Here is a 20,343-nt window from a genome sequence, read left to right on the forward strand (position 1 = left end):
GAATACTGGAGCGGGTTGCCATTTCCTTCTCCAGGTCATCTTCCCAACCCAGGGATCAAATCCCCGTCTCTTACATCTCCCTCATTGTCAGGTGACTTCTTTACCACTAGGCCCACCTGGGAAGCGAAGAGTAGTCAAATTCACAGGATGGAAAATAGAATAGTGGTCACCAGCAGGTAGGGGAGGGGACAGTATGGAGCTATTGTTTGATAGGTAAGCGTTTTAGTTTCGAATGATGAAAAAGTAATTCTTGAATTGGATGGCAGTAATGGTTGTATGAAAGTGTTATTTACCTAATGTCACTTATACATTGTCAATTTCATCTAATGTCAATTATACACTGAATGGTTAAAATGACAAGTTTATATATGTTTATGTTATTTTACTATGATTTTTTAAAAGTTGATAGACAGGATTTGTACAGAATAAGGTTGCAGGTTCTGCCTTAAAGAAATTTCCAGGTCTCTACCTTTTCTCTAAAAAAACCAAAAACTAAAAAATTAGAACCTGCAAGTGATTTTAAAATGGCTTTTTTAATGAATTTCATCCTTAAAAGTGCAAGCTTTGGGCTCAGATGCACCTGGCTACAGATGGAATGATCAACTACTAAAATAATCATTTTTCTATTTAAGCCCAGTGAACTGTAGACTTAGTCCTATATATCAAAATATTTTTCAGCTATTGCTAGTCTTAAACAAGTGTTTATAAACCATGAAGATATCATTCTCTGGCTAAATGTGTAGTAAAAATAAAATGTTATAGAGATGTTTTCAAAACACAAAATAGGGGAGAAAGGTTTAAAACAAGGAAGATCAAAAATGAACCACTTAACTTAATAGCAGTTGTTATTGTGTGATGAGATCATTGAAAAAATTTTTCTATGTTTCTGTGTTGTTTAAGCTTTTCACGATAAATATGTTTCTATAAAATCTACTTAAAAAGGACCCTAGGATACCCTTAAGAATGTCCACTTAATTCTTTATTGTCATTTTCAAGGGTAGTAACTCTCCTTTTATTTATTTTTAATTGAGATTGGGATTTGAAAATAAGCCTGTTTAACATATTTATTATTCAGTATCAGTCAATAACAATGCTTCAAGCATTCCCTTCCCAATTTATAGACTTCCAATTTTTAATTTACTATTTCTTGGTATAAAAGACACATTCACCATTCTCATTTCATACTTGGATTTGCCTGGTTTTAAACTTGAGGCCCCTGTGTCATGGATTTTGCCCTTGATGAGGTACTTCTAAGGGCTTTTAGGAGATTCTGGGCTTGTGGACACTTTGGTGGGAAAAAAAACAACGGGAATAGAAGATGGGTCTGGGGGAAGTTAAATGACTATAACCTTTGCATAATTTTGCTTGTAAAATAGAGATGAAACTAATACTTTGGCAAATGTGTAAGTGTTTATGTGGGAAGCCTGAGAGCATACGGACTGTTGATAATGTTGACGGTACAGGACTGGTGATCTTGTGCAGGTAAGATTAAGAAGATATTGGTCTGGGAAGCTCACTGGAGAGGAGTCAAAGGGAAGAGTATCAGACTGAAGTTTGTCATTAATTTTTTCTTTAAACTCCAGATGCTGCCTTGTTCCCAGGAGGGTTTCACATTTATAAAACAGAATTACAGCCATTTCTGAGCAACAAAATAGGGCTTATTTACTAAAGTTAAAATACTATCATTTGTTGGGCTTCATTGTTGCTATTAATAAAAATAATCAGAAAAATGTAGTCTCTATCCTTAGGAGTGCCCCAATCAAATAAAGCATGGCTAATGTATAATGACTAAAATTTGTGACAGAATTGTTAATAGTCATAAGAAGGAAACACAGAGTTTGATGAAGACTCAAAGGAAGGAAGGAAAGAAGGAAGGAATATTCATTGTGTATTAGATTAAGCAGTAAATAATCATTGTGGAGGAGGTGCCCTTTGAGATGGGCACTGAAGGTAGGATTTGGGTGTCCAGCTGTGATGAGAGGAATAGCAGGTGAAGGGAATGACCGAAGGAGGGGCCTGGTGATGTGACAAACAGGGGTCACATTTAGCTGAGATTAGGGGAATGGTACAGTCAAGTTGTATGGGATAGGAATAGAAAACTAGGTGGAGTCATATTATGGTCTGATTGGTTTAGTGAACTGGAACATTATTCTCTAGAAAGAGGTTAATTTTTATCACATTAGGGCTACCCTGTTGGAAAGGTGGCTTTGTGTAGGATGGTCAGAGTGTCTAGAGGTGATGTGACCTGGTAGGAGCTAGTGCAATAGTCTGGGTGACAATAATAGTGAAAATTAAGCAAGAATGAGAAGTAATATTTATTGAGCACTTAGTATCTTCTAGGCACATTATACACAGTGTCTTATTTAATTCCTGACTGTGGGTACCACTAACTTGCAGCTACGCTTGAAGAAACAGAAAGTCAGGGGTTTTAAATAACTTGCTCAACATCAAGGGCTGCTGTTCCAACCTAAAAGTGTCCTCCTGAGGTAAACACACTCTTTTGTTTTTGCTTTTAAGTAAGTTTTTATTTTGAGGTAATTGTAGACACACATGCAACAGTAAGAAATAATACAGAGAAAACCTGTGCACTTTTTACTTATTTTTTTCTAATGTCCTGTGTTTCACCTACTTTACACATCTACCCACCTCCAAACCCTTGACAATCACTGATCTTTTCTGTCTGTATATTTCTGCCTTTTCTATAATGTCATGTAATGGGAATAACAAAATATGCAGCCTTTGAAGACTAGGACCCATGTTCTTCAAGTAGCAAAGAGTTTGATTTACAGCCTTTCCTATAGCTTCTGATTTTTATAAAGCAATTTAATCTTCTAGCTTTGCCAATTTTTGCTAAATGCGAATAAATTTTTCTGTTGTTTGTTTTGTAGGGCAAACAATCTAGCTTCAAGAAACCAGGGTAACAATCAATAAACTTACAATGCTAGAAAGAACTACCTCACACCTTACGTTAATTTACAAAGGCATTGTCATTCCCCCGGGGTCAGTTCTTTGCCGCCTCACTGTATCAGATCTCAAGAGCTACATTTCAGAGTTGAACAGCAATTATCATCCATGATGTTTTATTTAAAAGAGCATTCATTAATTAGTTCCCCTGAAACTTGTTTAGGAGTGAGGCAAATAATTTCTTTCAAGGTTAGTAGTCACCTATCTCTGAACACTCAATCAGTCTTACTAATGCCCAAAGCATCTTGTTAGAAAGAAGATCAGTAAAAATGTTGGGTCTTGGAGTCTGAGTCTCACACTGGCATGGGAAACCTAAGTTAGTTTTTGCTGTGATAGCTTCTCTGAAGGTTTAACTTCTGATTGCTCAGGTCTGAAACTCACTCAAAGCTTTTCTGATCCCAGAAGGGTTAGAAGGAAAACCACCTTAGCAATCATCTGGGCTGGTCCTTCTGCTGGTGAGATGAGGGAGCTAATAAATAAAGAATCAATTGGCTCAAGGTCATGGAGGTAGAAATGCAATATGAAGAACCTGGTCCTGCTGATGATTAGGGCGGTTACTCCTTGCAGGGTCCCATGATACTTATAAAAAACAGCGTAAAGAAGCAAGGAGGGAAGGGAAGAAAGCTCCAATAACTAATTACACTGAAAGAGAACATTAAACATTTTATGATTAACTCATGACTATTCCCAAAGGACATTCTCTTACAAAAGACAATCATATTCTTGTGGAATTTTAGAAATATGTGGTAGAGAAGTAAAGGAGAATGTTTTGAAAACAAAGTCAGAGCTTCCTGGTACTTTTTGATACAGGCAGTAAGGGGAAGGAAATAGTCTTGAGCACTCAGGGAAATAATGACCCTTGCTCTCAATTAAATCAACTTTGCTTTCTTTTCTGGCCAGCTTTTCTTTAACATAAATTGAATCTTTTCTCTGAGAGATAGTTGATTGGTATAATCTGCTGAATGGATATAGCAAATATATGCAAATATGCTTTATATATTTTCAATGCATGTAAACTTGTATGTGTATATGCTGTATGCTGCTGCTGCTAAGTCACTTCAGTCGTGTCCAACTCTGTGTGACCCCACAGATGGCAGCCCACCAGGCTACCCCATCCCTGGGATTCTCCAGGCAAGAACACTGGAGTGGGTTGCCATTTCCTGTAAACACACCCATAAAAACACTCTGAGCAAATATATGACAGAGCAAGCATTATCCTAGCTTAGGGGGAGGTCCTGAATTGATGAAATAAGTTTAAATGGGTATTACAAGGCATACCAATGCTAAGTTTTCAGATAAAAGTGAGAGGGTTGCAATAAAAAGCCATGACTAATTATGCAAAAGAGAAACAGTGGTGGAACTCTTGCTGTTACAACACATGCAATAGTCAACTGAAAATGGATTAAAGACTTAAATGTAATACTTTATACTATAAAAACTAGAAGAAAGCATAGAGGGAAATATCCTTGACATTGACAATTTTTTGAATGTGACACCAAAAGCCCAGAAATCAAAAGCAAAAATATATAAATGGGTTGTATAAAAATGCTTCTTTACAGCAAAGAAAACTATCATCATAATGAAAAGACAACTTGTGTTTGGAAAAATATTTGCAAATCATAGATCTGATAAGGAGTTCATGTCCAAAACATGTAAGGATCTCAAACATCCTAGTAGTAAAAAATGTCAAAGAAGTTGATTTAAAAAATGGGCAAAAGACTTGAATAGACACTTTTTTTCCCCAAGGAAGACATACAAATGACCAATAGGTATATAAAAATATACTCCACATCACTAGTCATCAAGAAAGTGCAAATTAAAACCATAATGAGATATGGACTCATACTTGTTGGAATGACTATTGTCCTAATAGTGTTTTGCACATGTGTCTTTTTGAATTGTGGTTTTCTCAGATATATGCTCAGTGGTGGTTTCTATTTTTAGTTCTTTTTTTTTTTTTTTAAAGGAACCTCCATACTGTTCTCCAAGTGGCTGTATCAATTTACATTCCCATCAACAATGCAAGAGAACTCCCTTTTCTCCACCCCCTCTCCAGCATTTATTGTTTGTAGGTTTTTTGATGATGGCCATTGTGATTGGTGTAGACTGGCACCTTACTGTAGCTTTGATTTTCATTTCTCATGTATGGATATGCAAGTTGGACTATAAAGAAAGTTGAGCACCAAAGAATTGGTGCTTTTGAACTGTGGTGTTGGATAAGACTCTTGAGAGTCCCTTGGACTGCAAGGAAATCCAATCAGTCCATCCCAAAGGAGATTAGTCCTGAATATTCATTGGAAGGACTGATGCTGAAACTGAAACTCCACTACTTTGGCCACCTGATTCAATGAGCGGACTCATTTGAAAAGAATCTGATGCTGGGAAAGATTGAAGGTGGGAGAAAAACAGGATGACAGATGATGAGATGGTTGGATGGCATCACCGACTCAACGGACATGGGTTTGGGTAGACTCATGCAGTCTACGGGAGTCGGTGATGAACAGGGAAGCCTGGCTTGCTGTGGTTCATGGGGTCTCAAAGAGTCGGATACGACTGAGCAACTGAACTGAAGTGATTTTGGTAATGTAAGATAGTCTTATTTTAATTTTTAAATTTCTTTAAATAAAAACATCTATTACTTTATTTTCTGTAATTGGTAATTCCAATATTTCAAACCCCATGTTATTCAATTCTGTTATCTGCTGTTTCTGCTTAGTTTTGTTCAGGATAATGATTTTCTTTATATATGTATGTATGAATTATACTATTTTTTTTTTTTTTTTTACTGATTTTACCTGCAGGAATCTTAAGGTAATCTGGCATATTGTTATATTCTTCCTCATAGTTTTACTTTGTTTCTGCCAGATAGCTAAGGTATTCACAATCAGCACAAGGTTCTGTTAATTTATTACCTAATAATGCAAATTTCAACTCCACATCCATGTGAATTCAGGGTGGTTGTTAGAAATGCTCATGGGGACTCTTTTTTTTTTTTTTTTTAACCAAACAGAAGGTCTTTTCCCATCAAAGTAATTTTTTTTTGAAACCATTATTTACTAAAATTCCAGTTTTGTGTCCATCTACACTGTGTATCCAAGACATAGTTTCCCATCCCCCACTGAAGTCTATAAACCAAAGGTCTATGTTTACTGTAATGGCAGAAGTCCTTATGGCAACCTCAGCACCATCTCATGACCCCACTCTCGTTGCAGGTTCATTTTTAATCTTCAGTGCTAGGTATTTTCTTACTTGCATCTTACTGCATCTCTAAAGTCTCCCGGCAGGCAGGTTCGATCCCTGGGTCAGGAAGATAGGAGAGTATTACAGATTTCCCAAAAAGTAATCATTGTAATGACAGTCTCAGTAGGTGAGCTAAACAATAGATTAGAAATATTTGCAGAGAGAATTAGTGAGCTGGAAGACATGTATGAAGAATTCCTTAGATATGGGCCAGTATGACAAGGAATGGAAACTATGAGAAGGAAGTTAAATGTGGAAGTTGGAATAGAATACATAAAATTAGCATGTCAGAAAGAAAGATAATGTTTTAGGAAATGATGACTGAGAAGTTTTGAGAACTGCCAAAAGATAAAAAACGTTTGGAAAGTACGAAGACTCTCAAGCAGAATAAATAAAAATTGTCCACAGTTAGAAATACCATTGTGAAAAAAAACCTGAACAAAAGAAAACAGAATATCATAAAAGCAGTCAGAGAGAAGGGAATGACAGATTCTGAAAAAGCAGACTTCAGGACAGTAAAAATAAAACACCAGGTGAGGAGAACAAAATCCTCAAAGTGTTGAGAGAAAATAATCATGGTCTAGAAGTGTACATCCATGGATCAATTATACCAAGTAGGGCAAAAGCATCATCTACATTGTTTTAATGCCAGAAATCTTTATCCTGAATTTAATCATGATTAAGCAACCTGAAAAAAAATCCAGATGAGGGGAACATCTTAAAAGTTTTCTTTTTTTTTTTTTTTTTAAACCTAAAAAAGTCAATTTCAAAAAATACAAACAAGAAACAAAACTAAGAACTGCTTTAGATTTTTAAAAGACTAGAAAGATATTATAACTATCATAAACAATCCTTAATTGGATCCTTAATCTAAGAATAAAATATCTACAAATGATATTATTGGGGCAAATAGGGAAATTTAAAGAAATTTAAGTAATGAGTACACAGCTGCTGCTGCTGCTGCTAAGTCATGTCAGTCGTGTCCGACTCTGTGTGACCCCATAGACGGCAGCCCACCAGGCTCCGCTGTCTCTGGGATTCTCCAGGCAAGAACACTGGAGTGGGTTGCCATTTCCTTCTCCAGTGCATGAAAGTGAAAAGTGAAAGTGAAGTCGCTCAGTCGTGTCCGCGACACCATGGACTGCAGCCTACCAGGCTCCTCCGTCCATGGGATTTTCCAGGCAAGAGTACTGGAGTGGGGTGCCATCGCCTTCTCCGGAGTACACAATAGATCATGTCATTTTGTGTGCTCAGTCTCTCAGTCATGTCCACTCTTTGCAACCCCATGGAGTGTAGCCTACTGTCTGTGGGATTTTCTAGGCTAGAATACTGGAGTGGATTGCCATTTCCTTCTCCAGGGGACATTCAAGAATTGAACCCACACTTTCTGTGTCTCTTGCATTGGCAGGCAGATTCTTTACCACTGAGACACCTGGGAAGCAATACTAAATTCCTTTGGCAAGAAAGCTTGGTTATGATAGAGATTTTCTTTGTAGAAGATAAATGCTGAATAGCCCTTATCTATTTGTCAGTGTACAGATAAAGCTAAATGGAAAGAAAAAGAATAGGTTAATCTAGGTGAAGTTCATACCAGTGTTTCTTGTACTATCATTTTAACTGTTATGAAGGTTTTATTTTTAAAAATAAGAAATTAATAAAATTGGGTAAAATGAAACACTTTCATGCAAGAACAAATGCAGAGAGTTTAACCATCAATAGGTGTACACTAAAGATGCTTCTAAAGACTTGTTCAGAAGAGAGGAATATGATTTCTAAGCAAAGTCTTAGAAGAAAGAAGAAACAGTGAGCTTAGAAACTGGCCAATGTGGGAAATAACATATTGGCATAAACAGAGGTAGTTTTAAATATTAATAATATTGTCTATGTTGTGTGTGTTAGTCGCTCAGTGGTGTTTGACTCTTTGTGACCCCCTGGACTGTAGCCCACCAAGCTCCTCTGTCCCTGGGATTCTCCAGGCAAGATTACTGGAGTGACTTGTCATGTCCTCTTCCAGGGGATATTCCTGACCCAGGGATCGAACCCACGTCTGTTATGTCTCCTGCATAGCAGGCAGGTTCTTTACCACTAGCACCACCTGGGAAGCCCTTTGTCTATGGGGAAGTGAGAAATTAAATATATCAGCTAACACTAACACCTTATATTTGAGTATTCACTACATTTGGAGTACTCTAAAATTCTTATACTTTATTACTTAGATGTATGTATTTTCAAAGGAGAAGGCAATGGCACCCCACTCCAGTACTCTTGCCTGGAAGATCCCATGGACGGAGGAGCCTGGTAGGCTGCAGTCCATGGGGTCGCGAAGAGTCAGACACGACTGAGTGACTTCACTTTCACTTTTCACTTTTATGCATTGGAGAAGGAAATGGCAACCCACTCCAGTGTTCTTGCCTGGAGAATCCCAGGGATGGGGTCTTGCAGAGTCGGACATGACTGAAGTGACTTAGCTTAGCATGTATTTTCAAAAATTATGAAAGATAACAATGAAGTTTTTTTAGAGTTTAGGGGAATAAATGGACTTTTAAAATCTATCAATCTAAATTAAAATAAAGAAGGTAAATAGAATAAAAGGAGAAATCAAGACAAATAGAAATCCCCTGAGAAGGCATAAATAAGTCTAAATGAATTAGTAAGGAAAATAAAAATGGACTGAACTCATCATTAAAATTCAAAGATCGTGAATGTGGATTTTATAAATGTAAATCAAGCCATTTGATATAATAGACAAAGATGAAAAAGAAATGAAACAAGTAATAATTAAATAAATAATGGCATAGAGAAGAATGTCATGCAGAAATGAAACTTAATTGACATGAGCTAAACTTCTTAACCCAAATAAAAAAACACATAATATTGAGGCAAAGAGCTTATAGATTAATTATAGCACAGTAAAATACTGAGGCTTTACTGTTACTGGTAACACTTTACATTTGGTAGTTATATGTGTTGGTTGTATATTCTACATGCCTTTTGTAATATTAAACATTATTTACACCCCCAAGTTGCCTTTAAAGCACAAGTTACAGACACACCACCTCTCTCAGCAAGTCAAAATGCTGCCAGTTTTACTAAATCAAAGCCACATCTCCTTTGCTAGACATTAGAAGGTATTACCATTTTCAAGATTAAAAGACAAATTGGTACTAAAATATATTTGGGATTATATAGACTAGAGATGTGAACAACCAGTGATGCTAACTCCAAACAGGACGCACAGGACTGTTGTCCCAAACTAAGGGCAAGAGGCACAGGCACGCACATACACAATGATGGAGTGTTGCTCTAATTGGCAGCGGTTTCTATATTAATATACAGCAGATTTTTCTTGTATCTCTTTCAGTGATATTTTTTCCCCCCAGGTTTACTGATATATAACTGACATATAACATGTAAGTATAAGGTGCATAGTGTGATGATTTGATACCCAAATACATTGTCAAATATTTATAGTAAGATTAGTTGACACATCTTTCACCTCACGTAACTGCCACATTATCTTTGTTATGGTGAGAACACGCAAAATCAACGTGTACAGCACCTTTCAAGTACTCGACAATAAATGTTAACTGTAGTCACTGTGCTGTACATTAGATCCTCAGAACTCATTCCTCTTACAACTGGAAGTTTGTACCCTGTGACCAACATTTCCTCCAATCTCTGGTCCTTGGCAACCACCGTTCTACTCAAAGATATTAAGTAAGGTAAATTATGGTTCTAGACCTGACTTTCCCTTTCCCCAAAGTGTTAACTGGAAACTACGATGAATTATTTCAGTTGCAAATCTTTCAGAGAGCATTGACAATATCCAAGGCATTGTTTTAAATACTGATGTTCAAAGTGTTCCCATCTCTCCTGGTCAGCAGATCCTGCTATTCATTCCCACTCCTGATTTTCTGGAAGAGGATTCTTCTGGAGTCTGCAAAGAATCAAGAGATAAAATTCCTGGTGTATTTTTCTGACGTATAGGCTTGGATTTTCTTTCCAAGACACTATAGAAAAATTTGACAAGAGTTATTTTTTTGGAAAGTCCCATCTATGTTAAAATATCCTTTTCTGTGTGTGTGGCAAAGTGGTATTTTGCTTTTGCTACAAATGGGGGATTTATTTTTAAGGGCTGTTGGATTAAGGACCATTCTCATGAGAATCTTAAACACTGTGGACTTAAGTTGAATGCACAGGTATTGAGCTTCCCAGTTGAGACCATTTAAAATTTTTTTGTTCAGGTCTGTCCTTTAGGCACTTTGCACTACTTTACTCCAAGAGTTTGGGGACCACCTGTTCCAACATGTAGCTGATCTTGGATTTTGAAAACTTGGCTTTGCATCCTCGATTTTCCATTTACTTTAAGTCTTGGTTTCTCCCCTTACACTTTAGACCTAATGACACCAGACATCGCTGCCTTGGTGTTGCTGAAAGAGCGAGTGTGGAATGCCCATACATCTATATGTGTTTTGAACTGTGGAGGGTATTGCCATGAAAGGATTATCAGAATTATTCCTGTTAGAAGACATCTCCAAATCTGGGTGCCCCTCTTCTTTCCCTGATGCCGCAGTTCTCATTCTCACCTACCTGAAAGACTCTTGGGGCCTTACACAGCCAGGATCCTCAACTTGAATGCTGTTCCCATCATGAGAGAGAGTCACATGCCTCATTTTATTAACATGATTAACTCCCTGCCTCACTTTAAATGTTGCCAAAACATTGACACTGCTGCTAAATAGAAATATGGAGACAGGGTTTTGGAGAAAAGACAGAGTAACTTTATTTCTTTGTCAGGCAAAGAAGGAACATAAAAGGTTAGCACCTCAAGAATTGTGCCTTCTTCTTAGGGAAACAGGGAGAGGTTTTATTGTCAGGGTTCATGGTCTGGGGAAGGTGTAAAGGATCAGAGTGCTGAAAGTCTTGCATTCTTCTTCTTCTGCAAAATCTCTGGTCAAAGCCAGCATCAGGTGGCTCAGTAACAGTTTAGTGCCTCTGAGGTTATCTGCCTGTGACCTTTTTGTTTTGAAACACAAGACTGCTACAAGGGATCTTAGGGGGAGAAGAATGCCAGGTGCAGAGTATAATTCACATGAAGTCAGAGAGTAATTAGCTTTGTGAAAGCCATATCTACCTTCAAGTGTTTGTTAGTAGCAACAGCCAAAGAATAACACAGATTGTTTAACTCTTGCAGACCTGTTTGGCTGGTTTGTATTTAAGGCCGTTTATTCATTTCTATTTTTGCTGCAACATTAATCCTGTGGTAGTCTTTAGAAGAAACCTCACAAGCATTATCCTATGGTTTTAGATTCAATGAAGAGGGTGAAGCATGGTAAATAATGCTGTTCACCACTCACAGTTTCAGTGTAGGTTCTTTGTTAAGTACAGTAAGGATTTGGGCAGTCAAATTCCAACTGCTACAATGTCTGCCTACTTGGTAGATATTCAGGCAACAGCTTCACCCTCTCTCACTGAATTTCTTCCATGACTCCTTACTCTTTTGGGATAAAATTCAAACTCATTTTAGAGAGCTCTTTTTATGTTCTTGAGCTCAACTGCTGAGGGAGTCTACAGAATTCAAATCCTTTCTCCTCCAGGTATTAGATGCCCTGGCAGGGATTCTGGCCAAACAACAAAAAAGTTATTATAAATTCACATTTTATTGCCTCCTCTTCTTATATTTGGTCATTTCTAGTATTAAATGGCTGTATTCATCTTTTACCTAGCTGGACGGGCAAGGTGGTAGGCTGTCTGTCACATTAATTTTTAAAGCATGAACTCTCAGAGACATTCGGCCTGTGCCCAAAGCCTGGCTCTGTCACCCATTAACCTAGTAAATGTGGGCAAGTTACTGAATCTCACAGAGACTTTGGACTTTGGGGTTTGTGGGCCTAAGGATTCTATAATACATTAAATTATATAAGTCATGTTTACGGAAGCACTCAAGATATTTGAATCTGTTACCTGAAAAACTACCAAGTATGCAGACACTGTAGTAGTCACGATTTGATTGACCAAATCCTCATTTCACCTAATGAATAATCTACACTGAACCTGTGAGTGGTGACCAGCATTACTTACCATGTTTCACCCTCACCAGCTATCCAATTGCATCTTGATCACTGGCTGATGTTGCACCAAGAGTCAGAACTTGCCAAGAGGGAATTATTGCTCTCAATCTGTATAGGAATGAAGTCTACAGTTCCCTTTCACTGGCCATACTTGGGCTTCTCGAACTGGCCTTTTATTTGAATGTCTTTTTTAAAGCCAAATTAATTCTACTTCTCTTTCATAAGCTCCAAACTTTCCATCTTCATATCTATTGCCTGAGTTCATGCCTGTTCTGCCCGTAGTCCGAGTCCCCGGTCGGGAAAGAAGACCCCTCGAAAGAATGCAACTTACAATAGGGGAATTTATTACTGACTCGAGCCAGGGCCTCCCACCCTCACCAAGTGTGTGAGGATGAAAGGCCCCGAGCCCCAGTTCTCTCGTGTATTTATTAGGTCAAAATAAGCAGCAGGTAGTTGGGGCAATCAGATTGGTTACACAGTGGGTAGTTGGCATAAGCAGATTGGTTACACAATGGGTAGTTGGAGTAAGCGGATTGGTTACACAGTTGCAAGGTAATTTTTGTTGGTCCAACGTGGGGCTTTCAGCTTTACCCTGATAGGTTCCCTTTTTTTCTGGCTAGGCATATGTTGATTGGCTGGCTCCAGGAGGCCTGCTAATTATGTTACCCTGGGAAACCAGGACTACTCCTAATCTAGGCTGCCTGCCATGGCGTTAGCCGTGACAGCCTCACATTTCCCCCCTGTCTGTTGTTCAAGTAGAGGAATCTTCCTCTTCACCCTGTGAAACTGACTGATATTGTTGTCTCAATACCATAATTTGGATGATAATTAGGCGCTCTCTAATAAATGAGACCAGACGGTTTAAAATGCATTGACCAAAGGTCAGTAACAATATTAATATTACGAGTGGACCCAGGAGGGTGGAAATCAAAGTGGTCAACCAGGGGGAGCACTGAAACCAAGATTCAAACCAGCCTTGTTGGGCTTCTCGTTCTCTCTTCCGCTGGGCTAGTCCCTCTCTTACTTTCTGGAGAGATTTTTGTACCACCCCTGAATGGTCGATATAGAAACAGCATTCTTCTCTCAGTGCTGCACATAATCCTCTTTGTTGCAGAAACGACAAATCTAAACCTCTCCTATTCTGTAACACTACTTCAGCCAAGGAGCTCAAGGATTCTTGGAGGTATGAAATGGACTGTTCTCGTGGTTTCGCAACCCCAGGCGGCGCAATAAAAAGAGTCAACTCCCCCACATTTTTCAATTTGGTTCCAATCTCTTCCTCCCCCCGGGCAGACATAGACAGGCACCTGTTCATAGTACTGTGGGCCTTTCCGCTCACAGTTACGGGTGAACAGACTGAAAGAGCCGTGGGCAAAGAACTTGGTCACCTGGTGGGGACCAAACCCATTACCGTCAGCTGCCAGCACGCACAAATCAAAGGTCAGTACTGGCCACCATGTCCCTTTGGGGGCCACGTTGGAGCTCGAATTAAGCACTTCTCCAGTCTCAGGATTGTAGATCACCCAAGTCAGGTTAGCCGGCTGATGGGGGTTGTGGCTGGTTGCTCCTGGGCTGATGAAAACTGTTATCAGAAGGATGGTTAAGAGGGCTCCCGTCGTACAAGTTTCAGTTTCAAAGGATGTGACGGGTGAGGTTTTGCCTCTCATTCTGCTTGTGCCTTTTCCTGTTCTTCCTGGGTGGCTTGCCGCATGTGATTGCAGTGAACCCAGGGCCCAATCCCGTCGACCTTAACAGCAGTAGGAGTGGTAAGGAGAACAACATAAGGGCCTTTCCATCTAGGTTCTAATGCTTTAGATTGGTGTCGTTTTACCCAAACCCAATCACCCGGGCCAATATTATGTGAGGGGATGGTCCCCTTGCTTGGACCCTCATGTATCTCTCGAATTAATTTCCAAACATGGCTATGTACCTTACTTAATGCCATCAGTGTTTGCTGAAATTGTCCCAAGGTAGGGGGTGGTAGGCATTTTCTCTCGAATATAGGACACACAGGAGGGGGTCTTCCATACAGAATCTCAAAAGGGGTAAGATTCAGCTTATAAGGGGTGTTACGCGCTCAAAAGAGCGTGAAGGGAAGGAGGGTCACCCAGTCCCCACCAGCCTCTATTGCCAACTTTGTCAGAGTTTCTTTTAGGGTCCGATTCATTCTCTCAACCTGTCCTGAGCTCTGGGGATTATATTTACAATGTAACTTCCATTTTGTCCCCAGAGCTTGGGCCAGCCCTTGTACAATCTGGCTCACAAAGGCAGGTCCGTTATCAGAGTCCATAGTCACTGGCAGCCCGTACCTAGGCACTATCTCCTCTAAGATCTTTTTAGCAACCACTGTTGCTGTCTCTCCCTTAGTGGGGAAGGCTTCTACCCACCCCGAGAATGTATCTACCAGAACCAACAGATAGCGATACCCGTACTTGCCTGGCCTTACCTCAGTGAAATCTATCTCCCAGTGTTGCCCTGGCTCTTCCCCTCAGTACCTCGTTCCAGTGTGCTGCCTTTTCCCTGTCCTCATCAGCTGGCACACTTTGCAAGCCTGGATTATCTCTCGTATAGTTGCATTTTGTCAAGGGAACCTCAGGCAGGCTGTCTGGAGAAGTGTCAAGGTCTTTTTCTCCCCCAAGTGTGTAGTTGTATGCAGGTGTTCACATAGGTGACAACCCAGGATGGCAGGCAATATCAGGTTGTTGTTTTGATCTCGGTACCATCTATCTTTGTCATCCTTCTGGAGGGTGGTATCCTCGTTGATCCAAACGAGGTCAGGGAGGGAATAGTCGGGGACTGGCGGCAGAGTCCCCATACCAGGAGGTGGAAGTCCCATGGCTAATATGGGGGCAGTGTAGTCCCGGCTGGCAGCTTCTAGTAGGGCCCGTCTGAGTGTTTGGAAAGCCTGCTTCATTGGCTCAGTCCAAGTCGAGTTTGGGGTCTCTTTACTTCCCTCATACAAGGGCCGGGCCTTCTCAGCAAACCCCATGATCCACAGTCTACAATATCCAACAGTCCCCAAAAACTCTCTCACCTGGCGGGGGGTTTTGGGCTCTGGTATCTGCAATATTGTTTCCTTCATTGCCTGAGTTAGCCACCTTTGTCCCTGCCTGATCTTATACCCCAAATAGGTGACCTCTTGCCGGGATATTTGCGCCTTCTTTGTGCTAGCACGATATCCCAAGGTGCCTAGAGTCTGTAAGAGGTCACTGTTGGCACGGCTGCGTGCCTCCTCTGTGGTTCCAGCCAACATAAGGTCATCCACATATTGCAGCAGGATGACCTCTGGGTGGCTGAGTCCGATATTCATAGAGGTCCTCACTCAAAGCCTCATTAAACAAGGTAGGGGAGATTTTGAACCCTTGTGGGAGGTGGGTCCAAGTTAGTTGTACTACCGGTTGGCCTTCCCCCTCAGTCCACTCAAAGGCAAATATTTCCTGGCTCTGGGCCACCACGGGTAGGCTGAAAAAAGCATCTTTCAAGTCCAACACAGTGTACCAAGTGTAGTCAGGCAGCAGACTGTTCAGGAGGGTGTACGTGTTGGGGACAGTAGGGTGTATGTCACTCACCCACTTGTTGACTTCTCTTAGGTCCTGGACAGGTCTGTAATCCATACTCCCTGGCTTCTCCACCGGTAGTAAGGGGGTGTTCCAAGGGGATTGGCACCGCTTGAGAATTCCGGCATCCATGAGCCGTCGAATGTGGGGAGTGATCCCTCGCCGAGCCTCCTGGCTCATAGGGTATTGCCTCACCCTCACAGGAGTCGCCTCGGCTTTTAGTTCAATGACGACCGGATGTCTCTGTTTAGCCAGTCCCATTCCTGCTGTTTTTGCTCATGCCAATGGGTATTTGTGGACCCACGGTTGTATATCTGGTGTTATAACCTCTGAGGGCTTAGGCACAAAAAGTCCAAGTCCATCCGTGCAACAAGTCCCGTCCAAGTAGAGGGGCTGGGCATTCTGGTATCACCAAAAACAAATGGGACACCTGATGGGTCCCCAGATTTACTTTCCGTTCCGTGGTCCAACAATATCTTGTTGTCCCCATGGCTCCCTGCACCAAGCTGGTTTTTTTTAGACATTGGTCCCAGTTTTTGATTTAAAACAGAGTGTTGGGTGCCAGTGTCTACCATGAAGCCAACGGGTTTCCCTTCCACATGTATGGTTACCCAGGACTCGGGGAGGGGTGTCGAGTCTTGACTCCCCTAGTCACTGTCTTCCCCCGCATATAGAACTCGAGTTCCAGGGAATTTTTTTTTTTTTCCCCCTCTGGGTTGTTCCTCTCTTTGGGTCCCTCTTAGGGCACTCATTTTTCTAGTGCCCCCATTCTTTGCAGTAAGCACACTGATCTTTCTTTAGGGCCTGCCTTTTTGGTCTCTCTTTTATTAAATACCTTTTCAGCTGCTTTCAGTAAGTCTTGTATTGTCTGTTCTCCTAACCCCTCTATCTTTTGTAATTTCCTCTTAATATCTGGGGCTGCCTGATTCACAAACGCTAGTAGAACTGTAGCACGTGATTCCTCAGCCTGGGGGTCCATGGGTGTATATTGCCTAAAGGCTTCCATTGGCCTCTCTAGGAAGGCTGACAGGCTCTCAGTGGGCTCTTGCCTTACTAAATTTACCTTTGCCAAATTTGTTGGCTTTTTAGCTGCGGCCCGCAGGCCAGCCATTAGAGTCTGGCGGTACACTCGGAGACGCTCCCTACCTTCCACTCGCTCAAAATCCCAGTTAGGCCGCAACAGAGGAAACCCCTCGTCCACGAGATGAGGCTGGGCGGTTGGTTTCCCGTCAACCCCTGGGACCCGTTTCTGCGCCTCTGCCAGGATTCGCTCCCTTTCTTCCGTGGTGAAGAGCACCTGCAACAGCTGCTGGCAATCATCCCAGGTGGGGTTATGAGTGAACAAAATGGGAAAAGGGCCAGTATTGATAGGTTCACTCTCCGTCTGGATTAGCTGGTCCCACCTGGACGGGGAGTGCCTGTACAGTAGATGAAGGTAACTCTGGGTCCCCATGATCCTGCTCACCCCTATTTCCTCTATTCCTTCTCCGGGGTCGGGATTCCCTTGTCCCTTCTGATTCATCGGGGGGGGGGGGGCTCTTCCCCCCGGGGACACCTGCAATGGAGGAGGGGCATATGGCAGGGGCCTAATTTCCATCTCCATGTCAATCAGGTTCCGGTCCAAGGATTCCTGCAAGACTGGTTTTGGGCCCTTATTCTTCTTGGCTTCCTCTGGGGGAGTGGGAGTTTCCATAACCAGGGCCTGTACATTAGGAGAATCAGGGAGTTTGTGAACAAAAGGTTTTAACCTTTCGGGCGGATCTTTTACTAGATCTTGCCAGACCATAACATATGGGACTTGGCTTGGGTGGCCCCAGGGATCAGGAACCATAACTTTTTCTTTCACTGCCCAAATAATAGAAGGTTGAAAAGTTCCCTCTGGAGGCCATCCAACTTGGAAGGCGGGCCACTCTGCAGAGCAAAAGGTTATTAATTTACTCTTTGTAACCAGTAGCAACAGATCATATGCTCTAGCCCTGACATCTGAGAAATGATCAGTCATGAGAGAGAGTGAGGTAGATTTTCCTTGCCCCATAGCGAGAGTCAGAAGAAAGTCACCGAGAATTACCACCAATAAATCCTATCAGGAGTGGTGGCGGCCAGGAGGTTGGGCTTGCGGTATGCTTCGTGGAGCTATTTGAGTGTCTTAGTCATTGCACGGAAGTTTTCTTGTTGGGGGCGGGCACCCTAAGGGTTTCTAGCCCATTCCGTGACCCCCTTATCCTTTCACGGGAGTCTTCCAGTGGCAGGTGCCCTATTGCCTCTTAAGTGCCTGTCCCATGCCCACACAGATGGGTTTTTATTTGGCCAGATTCTCGGTTTAGAATACAAGAAAAAAGAAAAGAGTTTCACCCTCTCGGGCTCCCGTTACTGGGGCTGACTTGTTGGGAGGCCTTCAGGATCCGCCAAGAAGTAGCCCTGGCTGGGACTTGTCAGTTGCCCCGACAACTGTCTGCCTGTTCACTGAAACTCTCAGAAACAGAAATGAGGTTCCAAGGCTTTATTGGAAGAAGTAGTCAATGACACACCAGAGAACAATGAGACAGGAGACAGTGCCGGCAGTTATACAGAAAAACACACAGACAGACACACATCGGCCGACAACACAGATCCTCTGGAACAAGGGTCACCTTACCGAATGGTGTCCACCCTTCCCCAGATTCGGGCCTAGGAGAGGAGGTCTCCTTCCAGCAGAGCTGGCTGCCTTCCAGCATGCTCGCTGGCCTCGGCCTCACACCAGCCGGAACGGCCAATCTGTTCCCTCATGGAAAGCTTTCCTTCACACCAGACACCTTCCTGCCTTTTAGCAGGGCCTCAGATTTACTCTGGTCTTTTCTGTGCCAGATACCTTCCTGCTTCACAGCAGGGCCTTGGATTTACTCTGATCTTTCTACACCAGATACCTTCCTGCTTCACAGCAGGGCCTCGGATTTACTCTGGGCTTTTCTAGACCTGCCTGAGCACTGGTGCTATTACCTGTCCTTTTTCCCCTTTGTTCCAAAGAGCATTCTTCCCTGGTCAAGGGATCCCGGATGAGCCCCCAAATGTTCTGCCCATAGTCTGAGTCCCCGGTCGGGAAAGAAGACTCCTCGAAACAATGCAACTCACAATAGGGGAATTTATTACTGACTCAAGCCAGGGCCTCCCGCCCTCACCAAATGTGTGAGGACGAAAGGCCCCGAGCCCCAGTTCTCTCGGGTACTTATTAGGTCAAAATAAGCAGCAGGTAGTTGGCGCAATCAGATTGGTTACACAGTGGGTAGTTGGCGTAAGCAGATTGGTTACACAGTTGCAAGGTAATTTTTGTTGGCCCTACGTGGGGCTTTCAGCTTCCCCCTGATAGGTTCCCTTTTTTCTGGCTAGGCATATGTTGATTGGCTGGCTCCAGGAGGCCTGATAATTATGTTACCCTGGGAAACCAGGCCTACTCCTAATCTAGGCTGCCTGCCATGGCGTTAGCCGTGACAGCCTCACAATGCCTTTGCTCCTTTAGTTCAAGATCTCAAGAAAAACTTCCTAATTGACTTCCCATTAGCTACTTTCATCTTTCACAAATCCTATCTTTCTTAAAGACACTTCTGGCGATGCATTTTATCTCACTGAATTTCTTCCATGACTCTTCATTCTTTCAGGATAAAGTTCAAACTCCTTGGCTCAGCACACAAGACTCTTCACAGTTTGCCCACTAGACCCTAAAGCTCTAGCAGTGAATAAGAAGATAAGTTCTTGGCCCATAACAAGTGGACATTCTGGTAGGGGAGACAGATCAAATACTACTGAAATTATTAATAAAAACTTTAAGCATATGTTAAAGAGTGCCCAGACCCACATGTACAGGAAAATCCACCTAGTCATGAAAACTATTAGAATATCAGAGCTAGGTGAAAACTTAAATATCATCTTAACTCCCTCATTTAATTTACTATATGTGAGGTTCAAGGCACAGAGGCCAAAGCCCAGTAGACATTATTGCCAGTGCTTTGTTCTTCTAGAAGACTACACTGACTCCTTAGAGTCTTAATTATCACTATCTCTATTTTTCTTTTTGCTTAACATTTGAATGTTATTTCAGATGTAAAATTGGTATTTTTGCTGTTTTTTGGATAGAATCCTTTTATTTTTATATATTTTGAAATATTTATGGAAGAAATGATATAATATCTAGGAATTGATTGAAAATAATCAAGGGGAGGAGGGAACTTAAGATGGCGGAGGAATAGGATGGGGAAACTACTTTCTCCCCTACAAATTCATCAAAAGAACATTTGAACTCTGAGCAAACTCCACAAAACAACTTCTGATCACTAGCAGAGGACATCAGACACCCAGAAAAGCAGCCCATTGTCTTCAAAAGGAGGCAGGACAAAATATAAAAGATAAAAAGAGAGACAATAGAGTTAGGGATGGAGATCCGTCCCAGGAAGAGAGTCTTAATAGAGGAAGTTTCCAAACACCAGGAAACCCTCTCACTGGTGGGTCTGGGGGAAGTTTTTGAATCTCGGAAGGCAACC

Source organism: Cervus canadensis, chromosome 11 (assembly GCF_019320065.1).
Source record: "Cervus canadensis isolate Bull #8, Minnesota chromosome 11, ASM1932006v1, whole genome shotgun sequence".
In the NCBI taxonomy this organism is placed as follows: Eukaryota; Metazoa; Chordata; class Mammalia; order Artiodactyla; family Cervidae; genus Cervus; species Cervus canadensis.